This window comes from Giraffa tippelskirchi, chromosome 1 (assembly GCF_054371585.1).
Source record: "Giraffa tippelskirchi isolate mGirTip1 chromosome 1, T2T-mGirTip1v1.2.pri, whole genome shotgun sequence".
In the NCBI taxonomy this organism is placed as follows: Eukaryota; Metazoa; Chordata; class Mammalia; order Artiodactyla; family Giraffidae; genus Giraffa; species Giraffa tippelskirchi.
The window spans coordinates 179,309,159-179,334,690 of record NC_137275.1 but is presented as its reverse complement, the minus strand read 5'-3'; the positions used below and the strand labels follow the sequence as shown (position 1 = coordinate 179,334,690).

Genomic DNA, 25,532 nt, shown 5'->3' with positions numbered 1-25,532 from the left:
TATTGTTATGGGTTTCTATCCGATCCCACACCCAATTCTAAGCAGCTTTTCCAACAGAGACTGTCTAGCACATAGTGATCCACTAATAAAGAGCACAGACACAGGACAAAGTAGGTCTCAGCAAGTATATGTTGGATGAATGAACACATGAATGGATTCAATTTAACACACTTTTGGCAAACTTGAGGCTAAACTTTAAAATATTTGAATGATCACTGAACAAGCTGCCTAAGGTATGCTAAATATCCTATATAAGATGCTGTATATAAAAACATCTGCATATTTGCCTATTTTATTTTTTATTTATTAATTTATTTTTAATTGAAGGATGATTGCTTTATGGAATTTTGTTGGTTTCTACCAAACATCAGTGCCTATTTTATATGATGGTCTCTTAATATGGATATATACATTATTTTATCATATGCTATTTTTAAAAAAGATCTCCCTTTGGAAAGTGGTACCACATACATAAGCATCTTTAAAAAAAAAGCTGAACAAGGTCCTAGAAGAGGTTTCTGAAGGGCAATTAAATGCGTGCAGTTCTGAAATATTCTACTTCTTTTTTATTTCCTATCAGTCAGCCCCATCCTCTCCTTGCATCCAATTTTGTTTAATGAGGCTCCTGCAATGTATTTATTTTGGGGTGATTGAATTTAGAAAGACATTCATCTAACATGCAATTGCTGCCACAAGCTGAATGGCTGAATCATAACAGGGGTGATGGCATTAATCCGAGGACAGCTGTTCCTTATCATTTCTAACACAAAAAGAAGCTCAGCCAGGCAGGAGGTTTTGCCTCAGCTGTAAGATGGGAGTGATAGCATTAGAAGCTGAAATGTTTCCAGACAGGTGGACATAGACAAGAAGAAAGGAAAAATGCCCCGCAAGGGGCTAAGTCTTTGGTTTTCAGAACCATGTCTGTCATGATGGAGGAGAGTTACCCCTGGCCCTTTGGGATGCTCACGAAATTCCTGTCAAAAGGAGATAATTTGGTGAGGACAGCAAAAGCATCTTGTGGGTTAAATGACCTTTTAAGAAGAACTTACAAGTCTCTTGTGAGTAGTTGAAGCTATTTAAGAATCATGAAAATGCTGGCTCACATTTGCAGGATATGTTATAGTTCACAACACGCTTTCCCATTTACCATCTCAGACAAGTTAAGCTGGAGAATGGGTATGCACCTGGGCAGCTGCCCATATGCCCAGAGACCAAGTTCCCAGGGAGCTGGGGAGCCACAGCCAGAGAAATCTTCATCCACATTTGCCTGCTGCAAATGCCCCAAACCCACCATGAAGTCATCACTTCTTTGAACTTGGGCATTTCACAATTAAAGCAAAAATGTCCCTGGAAATAAGCACGTAGCCAGCTCTTGACTCTTCTACACCTGAGTGTGAATGCATTCTGAGCACCTTCTCAGCAGAACAGCCAGCTAAGGTTTTCAGCAGGAAATGAACACAATCAGAGAGTAAAAGGAGGTAAGGGACTTAACAAACATTGGTGACCCACTTCACTTGCTACAGCTTTTGAGGTAACAGGAAACAGGTAGCGTGGTGCTAATTTCAATACAAGACCTTAGTATAGCTAACAGCCAACAGTAGTGTCTACCTATAACCACACACCTTCCAAAGATGATAAAATGTCACAAGACTTCAAGTTTTAAAAAGCCCTGGGATTTCCCTGGCTGTCCAGTGGTTAAGACTTTGCCTTCCAACGCAGGGGGTGCTGGTTCGATCCCTGGTTGGGTAGCTAAGATCCCACACGCCTCATGGCCGAAACATCAAAAACATAAAAACAGAAGCAATACTGTAGCAAATTCAATAAAGACTTTTAAAATGGTCCACATCAAAAATACCTCTTAAAAAATTAAAAAATAAAAAGCCCTAAGTTTGAATCACAGTGCATCCTAATATAAACAACACTCTTTCATTCATTTTTAATCTGTTCATTTATTCATTCTGTAGCCAGTACGTTGAACAACCAAAATTCAGGGAATATAACAAAAACACTATTTTAAATCTTCCACCACCCTTTAAACTTAGCAGGGGTGGAACGGGAACAGAACCTCCTCTGCCACTAGATATAAATTTAAGCATGCCCCTAGTTTTAGTGGCCACTCCTAAGTAGCCACAAGTCCTGGCTTTAAGTCACAGTTAATAACCATTTCAATTCAGTAAATTAAAATATCCACATCCATGGAATAGTAACAGAAACTTCTAACCTCATTCAGGGGGCTTTCAACGGGTGGGAAACCAGAATCTAAATCTTCTCTTTCCTTCCTGTTATACTCCTGTCTTCCTAAATGGGGTTTCTGACCCCTCCTGGAGAAAGAGAGGAGGAGAGGAAAAGTGGGCATAAAGGGCCTGCTTGATTGGGCCCCTGGTAACATGGTTTCATCCTCCCCAGGCCTGGCAGTTGTCTGAAACTGATTTTCTCCTATATAGTATTATTTCAAGTTCCTCAAAGATGTTCCCCCTTCCCCAGCCCTAGTGGTTTCTCACTTGAGAGAGTCTCTTAACCTGAGCAAAAACATTCTATTCAGGCAGGAGTTTCTAGAAAATGCTGCAGCCCTCATCCAGCTTCTCCTCATCTGGGGTCTCTTCGAACTCTCTCTAAGCAGATCTAATGTGCCTCCCATACTGGCTCTATCCACTCCTTGGAACATTCTTTGCCTGAACCAATTCTAGGAGTGTTGGCCAATCTGGGAGCAGCAGCAACCTCCTTTGATTTGCTGCCAAAGCATCAGCCAGTCCTGCTCTTTTCCTATAAATTAGGGAAAGGAGTCAGACCCAGTCCCCAGGGCCTATAACTGCAGGAGACGCAGCTCACGCTCTGAGTGGTCTTGTTGCAGTGAGATGAGGTGGATACCCAAAACCCTTATGCCCTGGGGCCACAAGTGGCGCTTACACTCATCGCTTCCTCCATGGAAATCCTCTTCAAAAGCTTCCAAGAGTGTGGCATCTCTGGACCCTTGATGGGGTAATAGCGTAAGAGTCATGTAACCACTTTTCTGCTAAAAATTTTTGGTAGGTTCTTCGGGGTGGTCTGTCTCACAGCTTTGGTTATCTGATAGCTATTATGTCTTGCTTCTCTCTGGGAACTTTCAGTCGAATGCTCTGAAGTTACAATTCATTCATGTGTCCAGTAAACGACTGTCAAAGGTCTACCCCAGTGTAGGCTCTCCTGTTCCCTGCTTCTTTCTTTCCTCATTGATTCTCTTTTCATCTTCCTGCTATCAAGAGTTATGATGATGAATCTGTCATTTTCCCTTGCCTTCCTTCCCACAAATTTCCAGCTATCATTGTAGATACACATGAAAAAATGTTTTCACTTTCTGTACCAAAACAGATAAGGAAACTGAGAATAATTTAAAAACTACAATAATGAAAATATTGGAAGTCAGATAATCTTACAAGTAGAATAGTTTTTCTAACCCAAAGTCTAGAATGTTGTCTATTTGGATTGGAGCTCTTCAAAGTTCAAGTTGCAAAGTTCTTACAAAACTCTTTCAAACATGCACTTTTAAAAATGTTATAGAAAAGAAGGAGCTTTATCCTGTGTTACTAGTAGGGCCTGGGGTAGTAGGAAACAAGATGAGGATAAATTGGGGTCAGGAATGAATTTAATTATTGCTAAAGGAACCACGTAAGTGTGCCATACTTTCTGTAGCATATAAATACAGGCACAGGAATGGGATAAAATAAAAACAGGGAGTGAAAGGAATACCAAGGGCTCTAAAACTATCCCATCAGACAACTGGAGCAACCCTACAGGATTTCTGAAATATGTATTGATAACAGCTGTCTACAACGTTAAGCCCTTGACTCCTTACCCCAAATATTGGGTTGGCCAAAAAGTCCAGTTGGGTTTTTCTGTATCATCTTATGGAAAAACCCAAACAAACATTTTGGTCAACCCAATACTTTAAATAATGATGATCTATAGCTAACCATTTACATAGGACTTGCTCTATGCTGGGTGCTGGACCAAGGTATTTATGGTACGTGTTACTTAATTCTCACAACAGTCCCAAGAAGAAGATAGTATTTATTCCCATTTTATAAATGAGGGAAATAAGCTTCAGTGATTAAGGTGCTTAAGTTGTGTACTTTGTAAGTGGTAAAACTGCCAGGCATGCCTGCACAAAGCCAGAGTCACTGCTCCTTCTGCTATGCTGTGGCCCTCTGACCACAGGCAGGTAAAAGAGAATGTGTGCATGCTAAGTCGCTTCAGTTGTGTCCTACTCTTTGGGACCCTATGGACTGTAGCTTGCCAGGCTCTTCTGTCCATGGGATTCTCCGGGCAAGAATACTGGAGTGGGTTGCTAAGCCCTCCTCCAGGGATCTTCCCAACCCAAGAATTGAACCTGAGTCTCCTGCGTAGCAAGCAGATTCTCTACACACTGAGCCTCCTGGGAATCCCTTCCACTCCTAATTTTGCCTTTTATGTAGAAGCAAGGGAAAAAGAATTTCAGCCTCATCTGGAAGCCTTTGTTTTTTTTTTAAGAGTTACCTTAAGTGGCCGTTTGAAGGGTCTTTGTGTTGGTGGAAGCTCCAGCAATCACAATGATTGTCTGTAATGAAGGAGGAATGGATTGCGGCTGCCAACTGCCTCCTAATTATCTTCTACTGAGGAAAGTATCACCGTGCTAACTCTAGGATGTGGGAGGAAGAGGGGGACAAAAGGATCTGGGAATACTGAGCTGGGTTTTTTCATTTACTCAGTGCCAATTATCACCTACAAAAAGCAGCATGTAAGAAGTGAGCACTTTCATCACATCAAGCTACTCCACCAAGACAATTTGGCAGAGCCCCACTTGTGACTATACCTCTTTGGATTCAATTTCTTTATAGTGTTCACCTTTTTCCATCTCTACATAAATAAACTCTCCCTTCCCTCTCTCCCACCCTCTTTTTCCTCCCCTACAAATAATTGCTGAGCACCTACTATGTGCCAAGCACTGGGCTTGGTACAAAAATATAACCAGGACTAAGGTTTGGTCCCTGCCCACAAGGATCTTCTAGTCCAGGAGATAAATCAGACATATTTGTTGTCGTTGTTTAGTCACTAAGTCATGTCTGACTCTTTGTGACCCCATGGACTATAGCCTGCCAGGCTCCTCTGTCCATGGGATTCTCCAGGCAAGAATACTGGAGTGGGTTGCCATTCCCTTCTCTAGGGGATCTTCCCGACCCAGGGATTGAACCCACATCACCTGCATTGGCAGGCAGATATTCTTTACTGCTAAGCCACCAGGGAAGCCTAAATCAGATATATTAATATAAGGAAACAATTAAAATACCAGGTTGTGAATACCACAGTGGAGGGGCCGGGGGGCGTACAAGAAGACACATGTCACAAGAGGAGGAGAAATCAAGGAAGGTTTACATGAAAAAATGAAACCTTTCCTGGTCTTTCCTACTTGGAATTCTATTGCACTTTGGAGCTCTGGCATAGAACCTTGTAGCATTTTGGCTGACAATAGTCACTTTGGGCTGGATTTATCTGCCCCATACCATTCAGTATAATTCACTCCACATGAGTACCATGCTCGCTAAGCTGTGGAAGAGGACAATAACAAAGCCAATCCCAGGACAAGTTCCTCAGGAGACCTGCTGGAAGAAAACTCAGGCATGAGAGCAGGATAAACCAAGTACAATGGAGGATAACATGGGGATCGTTGACATCCCATGAGAGGCAGCCATCATCAGACAATGCTTCAGAGAAGAAGTGGCACTGGAGATGAGCCCTGAAGCCCAGAGGCAAGATCTCTCTGGTTAGAGATGCAAGGAGAAGGCATGCTGTGCCTTGTAATAGACTCGGGAAATCAGGAAGATGGGGAGAAAATGAAGACTGCATGTTTGAAAAAACCATAATAGACCAATAAAGCCAACGTGGAGGAGGGCAGTGTAGTTAGAGAAAAACCTGGAAAGGTTAATTTGGACCAATCTGTGAGGTCTTTAACATTGGCAAGATATTTGCACTTAATGTGTAGGCAATGGGAACCATTTTGAGTGAAGAATTATGAGACCAAAGTTTGTTTGTATGGATTGTGGCTGAGGAAACACAGGAGACGGGGAGACCAGTTAAGAGAGGTTACAATGGTCCATGTGAGAGGAATTGTAGGTACCGATGACGTGTGGGAGTAGGGATGGAGAGCTGACACCCTTGAGTCAGGGACTGATTGTCACCCACCTGTGTTCCTATAATGTCCAGCACTGTTTCCTGCCCTATTCACATTTCATAAATATTTATGAAATTGAACGGTATTAAAGATTCCATGTAAAAGCATGAAGTTATGTCTTGCAGTTTGTGGTCCTATTTGCTTTAATCTTGTCACCTAAGTCATTCAGTTTCAAGTCATAGAAGGTTCTTGCTCAAGGCTGTCATTATCTGGCACGTATGTGGCACCTCAGGGACGTGGCACCTCATTCAGTCCTTAATTAGCTTATGAACCATTTTAATTGGTCTGCAGTTGTCTGTGCAGACAGAGCTGATTCCCTTCCTGGAGTCAACTGGGGCAGCCTCACCCTTCCTGCCAGCTTAGGCATCTGGAATCTCACCAGCTGAGAAGATGCAGGAGCCTGCTAAGCTACAAAGTATGCAAGGAATGGGCTCTCTGGGGAGTGCTAGCCACCTGCGGGCTGCTGGCACCCACATCAGGGCAAATCTCCAGTAAATTTATCAGTCACTTTAGACAAGCATTTCTAGGAGACGGGGGCAGAGGGTACAACAGAGGCAAACTGTAGGGACTACCCACAGTGTGACCCTAGAATTCTAGATGACGTCTAGTATTTACATCAGTAGGGATGTGTTAAAATGGTTAACATGATCCATTAAAATAGTTCAGATGACCCATCTAGAAAGCAACCTACCCCAACAGGTGGCTTCAGTTCAGTTCAGGCGCTTGGTTGTGTCCAACTCTTTGCGACCCCATCGACTGCAGCATGCCAGGCCTCCCTGTCCAACCAACTCCCAGAGTTTGCTCAAACTCATGTCCATTGAGTTGGTGATGCCATCCAACCATCTCATCCTCGGTCGTCCCCTTCTCCTCCCACCTTCAATCTTTCCCAGCATCAGGGTCTTTTCCAGTGAGTCAGTTCTTCACATCAGGTGGCCAAAGTATTGGAGTTTCAGCTTCAGCATCAGTCCTTCCAATGAATATTCAGGACTGATTTCCTTTAGGATGGACTGGTTGGATCTCCTTGCTGTCCAAGGGACTCTAAAGAGTATTCTCCAACACCACAGTTCGAAAGCATCAATTCTTCGGCACTCAGCTTTCTTTAGAGTCCAACTTTCACATCCATACACGACTACTGGGAAAACCATAGCTTTGACAAGATGGACCTTTATTGGCAAAGTAATGTCTTTGCTTTTTAATATGCTGTCTAGGTTGGTCATAACTTTTGGTCATAACTTTTCTTCCCAGGAGCAAGAGTCTTTTAATTTCATGGCTGCAGTCACCATCTGCAGTGATTTTGGAGCCCCCCAAAATTAAGTCTGTCACTGTTTCCATTGTTTCCCCATCTATTTGCCATGAAGTGATGGGACCAGATGCTATGATCTTAGTTTTCTGAATGCTGTGTTTAGAATTATGGAATTAATGAGGCTGCAGTGTCTCCCAAAGCCACTGAAGGAGTCAGACTTGATTGAGGTCAAGATCTCAATGTAATCAAGATATTAATGGCTAATTTTATTGAGCATGTCCTATGTGCCAGATATTTTTCTAAGCACAGGCAGATTCTTTACCATCTGAGCCACCAGGGAAGCCCCTTTCTAAGCACTATAGTTATATTAATGTATTTGATTCTCACAACAATCCTGTGAAGTGAGTACTATTATTTTTTCAAGTGAGTACTATTATTATCCTCATTTTACAAGTGAGGAAACAGGCACAGAGAGGGTAAGGCTTGCTCCAGGTCATACAGCTCGCAGGTGGTAGAACTTGAACCAGATGATATAGCTATAGCACGTACTGAATGCAACATTTTCCTGCCTTTCTCCTGTCTTTTGCTCTCATCACTCTGACCTGCAGGAGTAGAGGACAAAAGAGGCCTGAATTGTAAGATGTCATTCAAAGACATGAATGTATTGAGGGTCAGCATAGCACAATGGGAAAGTTTGAGTTTTCCATCCAAACCAACCTACCTTAGAAACCATTTCCAACATATATTAGTTAAGTGGCCTTGCTCAAGTTACTTAACATCTAAGGGTTACAGTTTCCTGGGTTTAGGTTGAAGGCAATACAATCTTCACCCTTGTTAGGAGCAAAATAATGTCCCTAGCCCCAACCTTCATATCCCCACTCATTAATGGTCATTATCACAAAGGGAGGTGGGTTGTATAAAGTCTGGGGCAAAGACTCAAAGAGTGAGAATGTATCCTCCTGTTTCCCGCAATGCTTAGAGGAAAGAGTGTTTTGATTCCAGAAAGGCTAAGAGGCATCATTCACCCAATCTTCCCTGGGGCGTAGTGGCAACATCCCTCAGGAATACCAGCCTCTTTTTCCCAACTCTGGGCTCACCCAAGGGCCTTCCCGTCTGTGATCTGGTCTTTGTTCCTACTGCTCCTGCCAGCTGTGATCGCAGGGGTCTGTCTAATCTCATTGCTCTGCCTCTTTGAGGTAGGGATGGGATTTTCATATCTACTGCTAATCAAGCCCTGGTCCTGATACTAGAATTCTCCATCACTCATGGTGGAGAATTGACTTGACTCTTCCGCATGATCTTCAGCTAGATAAATTAAACATTAGTGTAATTTGATTTTTCCTTTTAACGTAAATAGAATTTAAAAGAAAACTCTTCTGTTACAGGATCAAGGAGTGGGATATACTAGAAAGTGGCCTGGGATTTGAGCTCTGTTTCTGTCTCTTGTTAACTATGTGACCATGAGCAACTCAATCCCTGCCCTCTTTGCCTCAAGAGGTAAAGAATTTCATCTTAGAATGATAAAAGACATGAGCCTGTGTTTTGATTGCAAAAAAGCACATGAGTGGAATGGAAATGGTTATTATCACTGAGCCTTCATCTAGTTTGTGACAATCTCACAATGTTAAATAAGATTGTTCCAAACCTTTGGAGGCTTGAGTTGCCCTGGCATTTGAGGCTGGAAAGTGTTGTCAGTACTAGGGCCAACAGTGAGTGATCCTGAAAGAATCAGAAATGAGATTGTCCTCTGAGAATTAAACTGGGACATCAACACAACATCAATTACAGGAGAGATTTGCTAAATCACTCTAAAGAAACAGAATGGTTCTCAGACCAGGAAAACTTGATGAAATTGAATTGAAAGTGTTAACATAGCTACAAAAGGCAAGCATCAGTCAGAAGGGAGGTTGATCAGCTATACAAATGCAAGGAAAGGAGGTCAGACAAGCAAACCTTGGTATCGTCCATCTAATACCATCTAGAGAAGAGGGGTTCTGGTTAAAAAGGTGACCCAGGTAATTCTGGTGACAAGTACCTGCCTATCACAAAGGTCAGATGTCTAGAAACATTCTTTTAAAATTTTTCTCTTATATTGGAGCACAGGAGACTAGGGTTTGATCCCTGGGTGAGGAAGATCCCCTGGGGAAGGAAATGGCAACCCACTCCAGTATTCTTGCCTGGAGAAATCCCATGAACAGAGGCGTCTGGTGGGCTATAGTCCATGGGGTTGCAAAAGAGTTGGACACAATTTAGCAACCAAACAACAAATAGTTGATTAACAACATTGTGTTATTCAGTTAAACATATGCATGTATCTATTCTTTTTCAAATTCTTTTCCCATTTAGTTTATTACAGAATAGTAAGCAGTGTTCCCTGTGCTATATAGTAGGTCCTGTTGGTTATCTATATTAAATACAGCAATGTGTACATGTCAATCCCAAACTCCCAATCTATCTCTCCCCTCCTACCCTTCCCCCAACCCTGTAACCATAAATTCATTCTCTAAGTCTGTGAGTCTGTTTCTATTTTGTAAATAAGTTCATTTGAAACATTCTTCTAATGAGTTTCCCTTGTTCTAAATTCCAAGTTTATCAGGCAACTGATTGTAGTTTGGCTTCCCGTCTAAATCTACCAACAGGAAATGACTATCTAGCTACTGGACTTGGGCATCCTTGGGAAATGTATTTCTTGTGAGTTAACAAACTAACATCTAATTATATATGACTTCTTATGTGATCTGCTTACAGGGCTGGAACATTTTAGGACTTGACTATATGATACCTGTAGCAATGCTAGTTTACCTTATGAATTACTAAATTAGCATCCTGGTTATATACAGTAGCCTTGTGAGCTTTGATCCACCTTTGAGTATGGATAAACAGATTTTTGAGCCTGACAGATAAAGGGCAGGAACTTGAACCCTATGAGATCCCTGATAATTACACCCTACTGTGAGAACACTAAGGGAGACAGACAGCTGGCCTTCTCCTGAAGTCACCCAGTCCTTGTCCATGTCATATCTTTTGAAACGCTACAAAAGGAACTGACACCCATGCAGTGCAGGGGTCCCCTCTATGGCAAAGCCTGCCAACAGATGAATAAGTCTAAACCCTCCATCCTGCCTGCCTCAGTGGGATCCCAGCCTGCCCTCCCCATGTTATGTTCCATCACTCCTCTACATCCACTCTGAATTCCAAACTGGATATCTTTGCTCATGCTGTCTATCTCTAGCTAGAATAATCTTTTTCCATCTACTTCTCAGTTCCACTTGCCAAATCCCATCTTTGATTTGGTACTCAGGTCAGGTGCCCTCTCTTACATAGTCACTTCTATCATTGCTATTCCATCTCTGAAGTCCCATAGCTCATTTCCTGTCCACTCACATTTCAACTGAGTGACTTCACTTTCACTTTTCACTTTCATGCACTGGAGAAGGAAATGGCAACCCACTCCAGTGTTCTTGCCTGGAGAATCCCAGGGACAGGGGAGCCTAGTGGGCTGCCGTCTATGGGGTCGCACAGAGTCGGACACGACTGAAGCAACTTAGCAGCAGGAGCAGCACATTTCTACCTTATGTTAGAATCCTGCTGTAAGTGAGGTCTCCAAGAATTTCAGAAATAAAAGTCATCTCTCTGCTCAGAAAATTCTTCCCTGATAGGAAAAAATCTTCCTGGGAAATCAGATTTATTCCATCTTTCATTTATTTATCCAGTCATTTGACAAGTATTTACTGAGTGCCTCTATGTGCCAGGCAATGGGATACAAGGCTGAATAAGACTGACAGGGCTTCTACCCTCATGCAGCGTCTGGTCTAGTGGGGAAGAGAGATGCCAAGGATCAATGAATAAATTACAGCTGGAATAAGTGCCACATAGGAGAAATATTACTCAGTACTGTGGGAGTACAGACGAGGCTTTTCCAGGAAAGTTACATTTATGTTAAAACCTGAAGATAAGTAGGAGTCAGCCAGGAGAAGAGATCTCCTTGAAAAGAGTACGAGTGGTACAATCTCAATGGCCAGTGTGACTGAGCTGTGACAGCCTGATGTTCTCAGTCCCTGGTCCACAATCCTGTGTTCAGATCATGCTAGGAACAGATTCACAAACACTTTCCCTTTAACTCCCTGTCCTCTAGCTCTAGACAGACCACTCCCTTCACACTGTCATCAGAGTTGTCAAAGTATGTTATGATTTGTTTTGTTTAAATTTTTTCAGTTAAATTACATTGCCATTAGCCTGTTGATTTTCGTTTTGTGTTAACTTTTCCTAGTTTCATTCTCAAAGACTGACATTAACTTCATGCTTTAAGGGTTCTTATTGTCAAACTCATCTACCAGCTGTAAGACACACAGCTCTTTGTTTTATTCAGTACTGTATAGCACCCAGTGCTATGATACCTCAATATACAGTTGGCCCTCTGTATCTAAAAGTTCTGCATCCCCAGATGTGGAGGGCAGACTATACTATTTTACAGATGGTACCGTCCATCTTACACAAGGAACTGGAGCATTCTTGGGTTTTGGTATCTGTGGGGAGGGCAGAGGTCCTGAAACTAATCTCCCATGAATACTGAGGGGCCACTGTAGAGTCACTGGACTGACGGATAGATGGATGGATTTTATCTTCCCTCTTACATCTGTGCTAAGAGCACAGTACTTGTCTAGTGCACATCTGGGCTCCTCCAGCACTCAGCATAATGTCCTACATAGGGTAGGTAATAAATCAGTAAGTTATTTGAAAATAAGTCATCTAGCCTTTCCTTAAACTTTTCCATGGCTGGGAAAAACTCCCTGCCTTTTCAGGCATTGGTTCCACAGTTGAACTGCTCCAATTGTTGAAGTTCTTCCCACTCTTCAGCTAACATCTGCCTCCTCACTGGTCCTGGTTTTGCCCTCTGGGCCCAAGAAGAACAAATCCTCTGCCCGACAGCAGCCCTTCTTGTGCTGGAGACAGGGACCGGGTTCCCTGTAGTCACACACAGGACATGTCTCCAGTGCAAAGTCAAGTGCTCCACAACTCTTTGGAGTATTCCCAACATATGTCAAACAAGGATACATCCCTCACAGGTTTGTAGGGTGCTCTGAACTCCAACAGAGAGACCACTGTGCAAGCAGGTCCTCGCTCCAGGTCAGGAACCCAGACCAGAACTCACCATGAAAACAATAATTAATGTTTACTTCATAACTGGTTATGGTTTACTGGTTAATCCACACAACACCCCTGGGATGTGTCAGGGGTTCTAGTCTATAAATGGTTGAGATGCAGAGAACGATTGAGTCCTGGGGTCTCAGTGACTCAAGAGCCCATATCCAGGCTGATCCACCTGCAAACACTGCTGATCTCTCTCCCTGGCCAAGAGAATCACTTTGGCTCCAATCTCATTTTACAATTTGCTGATCTGTGAAATGATTCAAATTCTAGGATAAGGGGTATAGGCAGGAAGAGCATACAGAAGATAGACATCATACTCTGTGCCCAGCTTTACATTAGGCTCTGTGAACTGAAATATGTCAAAAATATTTCCAAATACAACACCTTACATATAACAGCCCCTAAACTGTGCATATAGGTTTGATATTAATGGAAATAAGAGAACTGTTAGCTAAGGGTTAAACATCTATTTGTTACACATAGATTTTACTGTAGTCAGATATACTCTGAATCCTCTTAGAATTGATACACTTGGGTCACAAAGAGTCTAGTAAAATAATTAAACATATTGATTTCATTGATTTCATTGTACTGTAAATGCACAAGGAATTTTCAGTGATTCATTTTAGCAAATCAAGAATCCTTTTCAAACCATTTTATAATTTGAATAAATGCTTTCCTTAAATTGGATTTTCAAGTATGAGGTTTCCTCCAAGCAGCGATTCTAAAGCTTTAGGGAGGTGCTGAGTCTTTCAAGAATCTGATAACCACTAGATACGTTCTCCCAGAAGAATGCACAGATTTATATATGCACAAAACACTGCATAAAATTCAGGGTCGGTGAACTCAAGGTGAAGATCAGAAAAGAAGCTAGCCCTGACTGAGGCTTTGCAGCCATTGGAAGGGCTTTGATTTCTACTCTGAGCCAGATGAGTAACCACTGGAGGATTCTGAACTTGCCTTTTAGCAGAGGCAGTCTGGCTACCGTGAAGAGAATAGACTTGAAGCGGGCGAAGACATAGACTTGAAGATCACTGCAGTCATCCAGGTGAGAGAGGATGGTAGTTGGAACCGAGCAGTAGCAGTGGAAGAGTGAGAAGCAGTCAGATTTCGACATGGTTTGAAGGTACAGCGTTAGGATTTTCTAACCATGTGGGATGTGGTGTGTGAGTGAGAAGAGAGGAGTCAAAGATAACTCCAAGATTTTTGGCCTGAGCATCTTTAAGGCTGGAGTTGCCATTACCTGCGATGAGGAACACTGATGGCGTGCAAGTATGCCGAAAGAAGGGGAAAGAGAAAGGGAATATTAGCAGCCAAGTTTTGGACTTTAAACTTCAGATGCCTATTAAATATCCAAACAAAGATGCTGAGTAGGCAGTTGATGTCTGGAGAGAGGTTGGGCTGTAATAATATTCATCTGTAAAATTAGGATAATAATATAATAATGCCTACATAAGGATACTTTTTATTGGGAGGGTTAAACAAGACAATGCATGTAAAGCTCTCAGGGCGGGATCTGGTACACAATATGCCCTTGATACATTTTAACTATCGTTTTTGTTAAAACTTAAATACTTTCAGTACCTCTATCATTACTATAAAGTTATGAGTGTGGTTGCTTTTAAGGTTGATAAGTCGTTATTAGCGACAGTTCTTGGGCATGATTTGCAAAGGAAAACAAGGTTTTCTGCAATGGCAGTGGCTTGGAATTGGTTTCTAGCCCCCAGAGTTTAAAATTTGGAAGGCTTCTGCACACATTCAATAATCTTCACAGGAAGGTTATGTCACGTTTCTTAAATAAGCAGTGTGTTGTTTCATCAACCTGGAGTTCACTTTGTTTTAAAGAGAATTTGATGTGAAGAATGAGGCAGTTTATCAGAGGAAACTGAGAATCAGCAAAGACCCTGCAGAGAAACATTTCCAACCCATCTGTGTGTCCCCTGTGATATGAATGTGACACGAAGGAAGCATGAGAACTGACTGACTACCCCGTCTCGACTTCAGGAGCTACAGATACTATTGCCAGTCACAAGCTCATCTAGCTCCTCTTAAAGCTGATTCATAAAACCCACAACCAATGTCTCTCTGAAACATCAAGATTCCTAGGGGTATTATCCATGAAGAAGCACACCTTTGCTGTCTCTTATTATTCAGTGATTTTTTTAGCTGTTTTACGTTGAGAAGGTGAAAACAAGAGTTGGCATGGTTTTATTACATACTTGTCGATCTTTGAAACAATGAGCTTCTAGCATCAAAACCTAAATAATATCTCCTTCTTTTTGTATTCCTTTGAATTTTGACTATAATTTCTTGACCCTGTAATTCCCTTCAGCATCTATGACAGGCCTAACGCTCAATAATTGTCTATTACTATTCCTCCTAATCTCTAACTGTGTCCAAAAGGATGAGGTGATGAAGCCATTCAAACTGTCCAAAAATGCTTCTGTAACAAATAGATGACTAAGATCACGTACAGTCACAGGTCTTGCTTGATGGCTTTAGCAACAGCAGCACAACAACACAGGCAAGGGTAGATGTACCAGTGAGGGGAGAGAGACAGCAAAGGACACACAAGAGAGGCTCCTTCCCCAAATCCTTGTTTTCTTCCATCTGTAAATGAGGCCACATAAACTGAGCTAAGGGATGCTAATAAGAGGGCAATGCTCAATTAAATTTCGTGAAACACCACCAGTTTCATTCCTTTTCCTTGATTCCTTTGCTAGTTCCTAATAATTGCTACAGTCACAGTGACTATGTTTCAAGCAGATCTCCAGGGATGGCTCCATATGAGAAAATAACTCTCCTCCCTCCCTTCCCCAAGGAGTCAGGAGATGACACCTCAAGGACTAGGGTCCCATAGAACAGCAGGACATGTGAGAGGCTGACAGGACCCCTCTACATCTGTGGTTCCCTACCAGAATCCTACTGCAGCCTCTGTCTGCTGCGGGCCCCAGAACTTTAGGTGGAGGAGAATTAAAAGATTTGAGAACTGAAAAGTATAACTGAAGCTAGTCAAAGAGATCTATGGCAAAAACTGAATGAATTTATACCTTGCCAGTGTTTTTCTATTTCTAAAGAGATTTCTGGAAGCAGGGAGAGGTTCTATTAATTTTTAGAGTAAATTTTAGTTTTATATTTTCTAGCCAGGCCAAGGGGGGGAAAGGACTGAGTTTTGACCTTATTCAGGCATGATGGTAACAGAGGAAAAGGCTATCTTAGCAAGAGGTGTTTATACTTCAATCTCTTTGGTCTTAAAATGCAGAACTCAAGCCCACCAGAAAAAATGCGGGTATTTTTAGGTCTTTGGGCAGATGACCATAAAATTTATCATCCAAACCAGGATACTTTTTAGAGTGAAACAAGGCAATATAAAAAAATAATGCCAGCAGTATAACAAGCATAAACTGGGACTATCCAGGCAAACCAGACATCACCTTCATCACTCATCACCAAATGAGTCCCTAGTCTGCCAAACTGCTTCATCGCTTAAGACACTTGACCCAAAAGATGGTTCCATAATTAACACAGAGACTAAATGTCCTCTCCTCCCTACTGGGTAAACTGGTCCTAGTGTTTTATGTGGGGCTTCCCATGTGGTGCTAGTAGTAAAGAACCTGCCTGCCAATGCAGGAGACTTAAGAGATGTGGGTTTGATCCCTGGGTCAGGAAGATCCCCTGGAGGAGGAAATGGCAACCCACTCCAGTATTCTTGCCTAGAGAAGCCCATGTACAGAGGTGCCTGGCGAGCTACAGTCCATAGGGTTGCAAAGAGTCAGACAAGACTGAAGCGATTTAGCACCAGCAGCAGTGTTTTATGAACACATGAACAGCTACCTTTCTTTTCCTCCTTTCTCTTATCCAACCATCTCTCTAGCCATTTTAATTGCAGAGCCTTTTTCCAAGTTCTGTCTACCCGGCCTTGCCACCATTTTAGCCCTACATTCTTGATCCAGAAAGTTCATCCAGAGGCCTGAAAGTTACATAACCCATCTCCTGAATCCAGTTAGTGGGAATGAGCTGAGTTTTAAAACTCTGTAAGAAAGACAATGGGATTGAGAATTAGTCTCCTCTGGCCCTGCAAAGCAGGACAGTGTCCTAAGGCAATTTCCTGGGTCCCATCAGATAGGTAGCCCTTCCCAATACTAGCATAGAGCTCCTCCGGGGCATGGAATATGGACAATCCAATTCTGTATCCACAGTGGCCAGTGCCCAGTACAGGGGCTGGTGCAGAGGGTTCTCAGTACATGCTATGAAACTAGAAGGCTGCTCCCTCACACCCGCTAGCTCTGGGCTCTTCTATAACCATGGTTTTCCTCCCCATGTCTGTGCAGTAAGAGGGAACCCTGCACATGATCCCACATCTGCTGGTTGGACTGGGCTTCAGCTGTCAACCCCCAGGGACTGGCTAGCATTCTGCTCCTCTCAAGTACTGCGCTGAGTCAAACAGAGCCTCCCACAGAGTCCAGGTGGCACAGGCTGGGTCTGTTGGGTTCTGTTCAGTTCACAAACACTCCACAAAGCCCATTACCTCCCCAGCCCCAGACTGGATGCTGGAGATACATAGCGAGAGTTGTATATGACCTTGAAAGGTTATGAATGCAGCAGGGCATGGGGGTAAACAGCAAGGACCCTACAGCCCAACTACCTGGGTCTGTATCCTGGCTCTACAATCACCACCTGATTCTCCTTGGGTGACTATTTAACCCCTCTGTACCTGAGTTATCCATTTAGGAAACGGAATAAGAGAAGCTGCCTCAGAGGGCTGGTGTGAGAACTATTAATAGTGTAATTCTGATTACAATCATTGTGATTTGGAATCCTGCTTGGCACAGAGTAAATAGTGAATTTACCTATTACTATTTCTGTGTTTTGGCTCCTCTTCCTGGAGGTCCATTTCCTTTCATTCTTTCTGCATCTGGCTGGTCCCCTCAGGAGGGGCTTTACTTTGCTGCTGGCTTAACTTAATCCTGAGAGCCAAAAATGGAACTTTGCCACACCAACACTTGTCTTGTGCTTTGTCCACTAGGATCCAAACCCAAACACCCTCAAGAATTAAAAGACTATGCATCCATCTTTCTGAACCCAAGTGAATCATTACACAGGCATTTTTCTAAGAAGATGAGGAAACTCTTTGTCAACACAAAGGGAGGACCAGACTTGAAAGGAGTTACCCTGAGCCAGAAGGTTGACTTCCTGAGCACACCTTGTGCCTAAGTACTTCCAGTTACTTCAGGAACAAAGGTGGGAGTTTCCATACACCTCTCAGAGATTCTGACACCAGTGTACTGGACCTAATTAACTTGTAAGAGTTGGTTATGAAGTATTTATTCAATTAGGCATATATACATATATACTTTTCTTTATGCTTCTCAAGGAATCTTCCATTTAATTATCAAAGGCACTACCACCCATTTAAGACTTCAGAAGAAACTGGATTTTTTTCACTTGGCTAAGGCAAGTTTCTATGAGTTTCTATGACTTGATGGTTCATAGCCTCAAACTCCAAAAAAACAAATCTCAATTCACCCACTTAACAATTCCATTCAAAAACACTTCTGGAGAAGGGAATGGCAACCCACTCCAGCATTCTTGCCTGGAGTGTCCCGTGGATAGAGGAGCCTGGTGGGCTACAGTTCATAGGGGTCTCAAAAACACTGCACTGCTGTCATGCCTGCCCCAGCTAAGTTCCAGGTGGTACTCTTTGCATAATTTCCAACACTCAAATTTGGGATAATTTCAGTGCAAAAAAAATGAATCAAAACTATTGGCTAAAAAACATAAAAACTTGTCCTAAATGTGACCATTTTTTTTATGAAATGAAAACTAACACTGCTCTGCCACCCACCCACCCCCACTCCAATCCTTGGAAATGCTTCCTTCTGACAGACCTGAGTTAGATCCTTAAGACACAATGGTGAGCCATTGTGCCTCAGATGTCTCCGCTTCTAGGGTGACTTAAAGTAAATCTGTATACTAGCTTGGCTCCCTTTAGCTGAAGGCCTGGAACAGATGGGCTGGTTGCCACATGCTCCTAACACACACTTACCTGCTTCCTTCCACTGATGTCTGCAGTCTTCACGCTTCACAGGATCCCAGAGCATCAATCCTGGAAGGGACTTTAGAGACCAGCCAATGCAAGCCCTCATTTTACAAACAGGGACACTGGAGTCTACAAAAACGAAGACACTTGTTCAAGATCACACAGCTCATGAATGAAAGAGTTGAGACTAGAACTGCTGAACAGGAGCTTCATCTCCCTGGGGTGTCAATCCTTCTTCCAACTGGTTCTCATACTCTCTGCCCTAGTTGGCTTTCCTACACTTGACACAAAACCCACACCCTCTTGAGGTGTGCCAGCAGCCTGTAAGGCTCACCCATCGTGCACTAACCTAGCTCAGCTGGCCCGGGGCTCTTTCCCTGCAGAGGAATGGGTGTCATGTGACTTGGAAATACACACTGTGTAGGGATGCATGTGACATTCACGTGTATCAGTCATTGCGTGTCTTCCAAGTCCATCAGGTTGAGAAGGAAGCAGAGCCTATGAGTCATTTATAATGTCTCAGACGTCTAAGTCTTTTCCAGGCTTACAATTTCAGGTTACCCAACAACAAAAGCTTTGATACCATTCCTCAAAATCAACTTATTTAACAACAAGCATTTACCTAGGAGACACTTACTGAACAGTTCCCATCTGCTAGGTACTATGAGATTAAAAATGAGTAAGACGTGACGGCTATCCTTTTTAGGGGACGGAGAAGAGCACATACACAACGGCAAGACATTGTGCTCAGGGCTCTGACACTCTCACAGGAGTAGGAACAGGTCATGTAGACACACAGCTAAGCCAGCACGGGAGAGTTAGTGGAGGCTTTTCTTAATTTTTAATTTTATTTGTATTTAATTTAGTTCTTCCAATTTTATTATAGTATAATTGACATAAAGCACTATATATGTTTCAGTCAGTTTACTAATTTGACTTGCATACATCATGAACTTATTACAATAAATTTAGTGAACATCCACCATCTCATGTAGATACAAAATTAAAGAAACAGAAAAAAACATTTCTTTTCATTGTGATGACAATTCTTAAGATTTACTCTCTTAACAATTTTCATATGTAACATATAGTAGAGTTATATTTACCATGTTGAATATCACATCCCTAGAACTTATTTATCTTATAATTGGAAGTTTGTACTTTTTGAATGCTTTCATTCAATTACCCTACCCCCACACTCCATCTCTGGTAGCCACAATCCTATCTCCTTTCCTATGAGTTTGGTTTTGAAGTATAGTTGACCTACAAGATTATATAAATTCCTGTTACACAAAATAGTGATGCAATATTTCTGTACACTTCAGAATGATCACTGCGATATGTGATCTGTATGCCAAAAGATATTATATAACTATCGACTATATTCCCCACACTGTACATTTTATACATGTGACACATTTATTTCACAAGAATTCTGTATCTCTTAATCTCCCTTACCTATTTCTTTTCTCTCCCAAACCCCCTCCTCTTCAACAATCATCAATTTGTTCTCAGCGTCTATGACTCTGTTTCTTTTTATTTTGTTTGTTCGTTTGTTTGTTTTAAATTTTACCTATAAGTGAAACCATGTGGTATGTGTCTTTTTCTTTCTTTCTGATTTCACTTTGCTTAATATCCTCTAGGTCCATCCATGTTGCTGGAAATGGCAAGATTTCATTCTTTTCATAGCTGAGTAATATTCCATTATATATTTATACCACTTCTTTATCCATTCATCTATCAATGGGCGCTTAGGATACTTCTGTATCTCAGCTATTATAAATAATGCTGTAATGAACATGGCAGTGTATATATCTTTTTTAGTTAGTGTTTTCATTTTTTTCACCCAGAAGTGAAATCACTGGATTGTATGGTAGTTCCATGTTTAATTTTCTGAGGACTCTCCATACTATTTTCCATAGTGGCTGTGCCAATTTTTTGTCCTCACAGACAGTGTGCATGGATTTCTTTTCTCCACACCCTTATCAACACTTGTTATTTGTTGTCTGTTTTATAATAGCCACTCTTACAGGTGTGAGGTGATATCTTGTTATCTTGATTTTCATTTCCCTGATGATTAGTGATGTTGAGCATCTTTTCATGTACCTGTTGGTCATCAGAATGTCTTTTTCGGAAAAATGTCTATTCAGATTGTCTGCCCATTTTTTAATTAGGTTGAGTTTTTTTGGGTGGAAGGGATGTTGAATTGTATGAGTTCTTTGAACATTTTCTATATGAACCTCTTATCAGCTATATTGTTTGCAAATATCTTCTCCCATTCAGTACAAGACCTTTTCATTTGCTGGTAATTTCCTTCACTGTGCAAAAGCTTTTTAGTTTGATGTAGTCCCACTTGTTTATTTTTGTTTTTATTTCCTTCACCTGAGAGGACATGTCCAAAACATATTAACCCAGATCAATGTTAAAGAGTATACCACCTGTGTTTTCTTCTAGAAGTTTTATGATTTCACATCTTACATTTAGTCTTTCGTTGTCGTTGTTCAGTTTTCAAGTTGTGTCCAAGTCTTTGCAACCCCACAGACTGCAGTATGCCAGGCTTCCCTGTCCTTCACAATTTCTCGGAGTTTGTGCAAACTAAAGGCAAAGGAGAAAAGGAAATATATACCCATCTGAATGCAGCGTTCCAAAGAATAGCAAGGAGAGATAAGAAAGTCTTCCTCGTGATCAATGCAAAGAAATAGAGGAAAATAATAGAATGGGAAAGACTAGAGATCTCTTCTAGAAAATTAGGGATACCAAGGGAACATTTCATGCAAAGATGGGCACAATAAAGGCCAGAAACAGTATGGACCTAATAGAAGTAGAAGATATTAAGAAGAGGTCTCAAGAATACACAGAACTATATGAAAAAGACCTTAATGACCCAGATAACTATGACAGTGTGGTCACTCACCTAGAGCCAGACATCTTGGAGTGCAAAGTCAAGTGGGCCTTAGAAAGCATCACTACCAACAGTTAGTGGAGCTGATGGAATTCCAACTGAGCTATTTCAAATCCTAAAAGATGATGCTGTGAAAGTGCTGTACTAAATATGCCAGCAAATTTGGAAAATTCAGCAGTGGCCACAGGACTGGAAAAGATCAGTTTTCATTCCAATCCCAAAGAAGGGCAATGACAAAGAATATTCAAACTACCACATAATTGCACTCATTTCACACACTAGGAAAGTAATGCTCAAAAGTCTCCATGCTAGGCTTCAATAGTACGTGAACTAAGAACTTCCAGATGTTCAAGCTGGGTTTAGAAAAGGCAGAGGAACCAGAGATCAAATTGCCAACATCCGTTGGATCACAGAAAAAGCAAGAGAATTCCAGAAAAATATCTACTTCTGCTTCATTAACTATGCTAAAGCCTTTGACTGTGTGGATCACAACAAACTGTGGAAAATTCTTAAAGAAATGGGAATACATGAGACAGGGTACTCAGGGCTGGTGCACTGGGATGACCCAGAGGGATGGGATGGGGAGGGAGGTGGGAGGGGGGTTCAGGATGGGGAACACATGTACACCCATGGCTGATTCATGTCAATGTATGGCAAAAACCACTACAATACTGTAAAGTAATTAGCCTCCAATTAAAATAAACAATTTTTTTTAAAAAAATTTTAAAACAACAACAACAACAAAAAGAAATGGGAATACTAGGCCACCTTATGTGCTTCCTGTGAAACCTGAAACCTGTCAAGAAGCAACAGTTAGAATGAGACATGAAACAACAGACTGATTCCAAATTGGGAAAGGAGTACATCAAGACTGTATATTGTCATCCTGCTTATTTAACTTATATACAGAGTACATCAAGTGAAATGCTAGGCTGGATGAAGCACAAGCTGGAATCAAGATTACTGGGAGAAATATCAATAACCTCAGATATGCAGATGATACCACCCTTACGGCAGAAAGCAAAGAAGAACTAAAGAGCCTCTTGATGAAGGTGAAAGAGGAGAGTGAAAAAGCTGGCTCAAAACTCAACATTCAAAAACAAAGATCATGGCATCCAGTCCCAACACTTCATGGCAAATAGATGGGAAAACAATGGGAACAGTGACAAACTTTATTTTCTTGGGCTTCAAAATCACTGCAGACAGTGACTGGAGCCATGAAATTAAGACACTTGCTCCTTGGAAAAAAAGCTATGACAAACCTAGACAGTGTATTAAAAAACAGAGACATTACTTTGTCAACAAAGGTCCGTATAGTCAAAGCTATGGTTCTTCCATTAGTCATGTATGGATGTGAGAGTTGGACCATAAAGAAGTCTGAGCACCACAGAATTGATGCTTTTGAACTATGGTGTTGGAGAAGACTCTTGAGAGTCCCTTGGATAGAAGGAGATCAAGCCAGTCAATCCTAAAGAAAATCAATCTTGAATATTCATTGGAGGGACTGATGCTAAAACTGAAACTTCAATACTTTGGCCACCTGATGCAAAGAACTGATTCATTGGAAAAGACCCTGATGCTGGGAAAGATTGAAGGCAGGAGAAGGGGATGACAGAGGATGAGATGGTTGGATGGCATCACCGACTCAATGGACATGGGTTTGAAAAAGTTCCAGGAGATGGTGAAGGACAGGGAAGCCTGGGGTGCTGCAGTCCATGGGCTTGCAAAGAGTCAGATATGACTGAATGACTAAACAACAACAACTCACAGATTAAGGCCTGGCCTTTATTGGCACTCCCTTCACTCACAATTTGTACAAACAACATATAGCTATTCAAATTTGATATGCTAGAGCGAAATATATTCCTACCTTTAGGAAGCTTTATGTTTTCTAAGATGAGAAAATATGCTTGTGGGTATCTACTTGTTCGCTTTGATCAGGCAGGTGTGTCATCTGGAAAATGCCGGAGACAGGGTGTGGAGAATTCATACTGGTAGCCTCGTCCTTTTTTTTCCTGTGGAAGTTAAGAATAAGGAGCTCATTTCCAGCTTTTGCAAAGGTCTGCTGACATGTGATGAAGGCAAGTCTAACAAAGGTGGATGTGCTGTCACTGAATCAATAAAAGATTCTTTTTTCCTTCTAGCTCTTTCTTTCACTTGATAAATATTAATTAAGCACTTATCATACAACACGTTCTACATTTTTACTAATAGGCAAGAAACTATATCCAGCTGTGTATAAGCACATTTCTACAACATATACTATGTGTGTTTTGTGTGATGGGGGTGAGGTGAGAGTAGTGGCAAAATCAGTCCTCTAACCTCTGTGAAGGAGATGGCTGGTAATTATTATGTGCTCTAAATAATGTCAATGCAAACTAAACCTTGGAGTATATTTTACTTCACCTGCTGCTAAATAATAAGAATTTACAGCACAAGGAAGAAAACCTCTTTTGAAAACAACAAAATTCCCCATCCCTTGTTTGTAATTCCCAGAGATCTGGAAATCTGATATAGATACTCTTGGCCAGAGAGTGCTTTTTTCCTTAGGAAAAAAAACGTGGGGAGGGTCACTGAGAGAAGTTGAGAACTCTGAATTTAAGGTAACAATTATAATGATCAAAAAATGTTAAGGGTCCACAAAGATTATTACAAGAATGTTTCTCAGAGTAATATTTATAGGGAAAATATCAAAGTAATCTAAATGCTCAAAGGTAGAGGTTAATTACATAAATTATGGTGCATTCATATAGAGAATACCACAGAGACATCATTCATGATATTTAGAAGAATACTTAAAGATGTAGGAAGACAGTCAATACAGCTTAAATGGAAAATGCAAGTTAAAATAGTATATACCATGTTATCCACTTTGGTAAAAAATAGATACATAAATAAGTGCACACACACATACACACACAAAATACACACACACACACACACATATGTATAGAGACAGAGAAAATTCTATATGTATATGATAAGAGAACAAATCCTGAAAGGATTATCACCAATGTCCATAGTGGTTGTTGAGTCATGGGGGACTGTTACTTTCTTTTCTTCTCCAATTCTGTATTTGTAAATTTTATAATAAATGTACTTTTGTGGAAAAAAAAATTTATTAAACTTGTCATATGGGTTTAATATAATTCTATTGCTAAAAATAAAGCAACTAAATCTTATATTCATTCTTTAACTTTGCCTATGATACTCTAGAATTATTTAAATAATTTTTACATAGCCAAACAAAAATAAGTTATACTAAAACAATGAGAAATTAATAACTATAAAAATATGTGGACTTTTGGGTAAATTTCTTTTGTGGACAGTTTCCTTTCAACCTAATGTACAAAGCTATCAATTTTTAAATTCTAAAGGTTAGCATCTGAAGTTTATTCATTCAATCATTTAAGGTGTCATTGCTGAGTTTTCACCATGTATAAATACCTGTTGTGAATTGTTTAGAGGCTTAAAGGACATGTTGTTTGTACTTACAGGTGCTTACAGTCTACTTGGAAAGAGATCAACAAAGTCATAAAAATTAGATAGAGAACAGGGCATTATGGGGTACCCAGAGGGCTCAGTGGTCAAGAATCCTGCTGCCAATGTAGGAGACTCAGGAGACATGGGTTTGATCCCTGGGTTGGGAAGAACCCCTGCAGGCGGAAATGGCAACCCACTCCAGTATTCTTGCCTGGAGAATCCCATGGACAGAGGAGCCTGGCGGGCTGAAGTCCAGGGGGTCACAAAGAGTTGGACATGACTGAGCGACTGAGCACACACACACACGGAGGATATCATAGACAATAAATGCTAGTAAGATGAAGGTTATCAAAATTCTACTCATCTTTTGAGGCTCAAAAGGCCTCTCTTCCTAAAGATGCCTCTAGCTAGGCAGTAATTCCTAGAAGTGTTACCCCATCTGATGGGGGAGGACTCTGGTTAGCTTTGTCACAGAGCGGGGGGCCCAAGTGTCCTTTCCTTGTGATGCCCTTTGTTTCATTCATCATGG

At 41.3% G+C, this 25,532-nt stretch overlaps 1 protein-coding gene across 2 annotated transcripts in view; it reads right to left on the bottom strand.

The window, feature by feature from the left end:
• Positions 1 to 25,532, bottom strand: part of FRMPD1 (FERM and PDZ domain containing 1) — a 165,756-nt gene that overhangs the window by 136,537 nt on the left and 3,687 nt on the right. For both annotated transcript variants that reach the window (XM_081510639.1, XM_081510669.1), the window contains exon 2: positions 23,391 to 23,535. The gene's annotated coding sequence lies outside the window, so the exon portion shown is untranslated. The remainder of the gene's footprint in view (positions 1 to 23,390; positions 23,536 to 25,532) is intronic.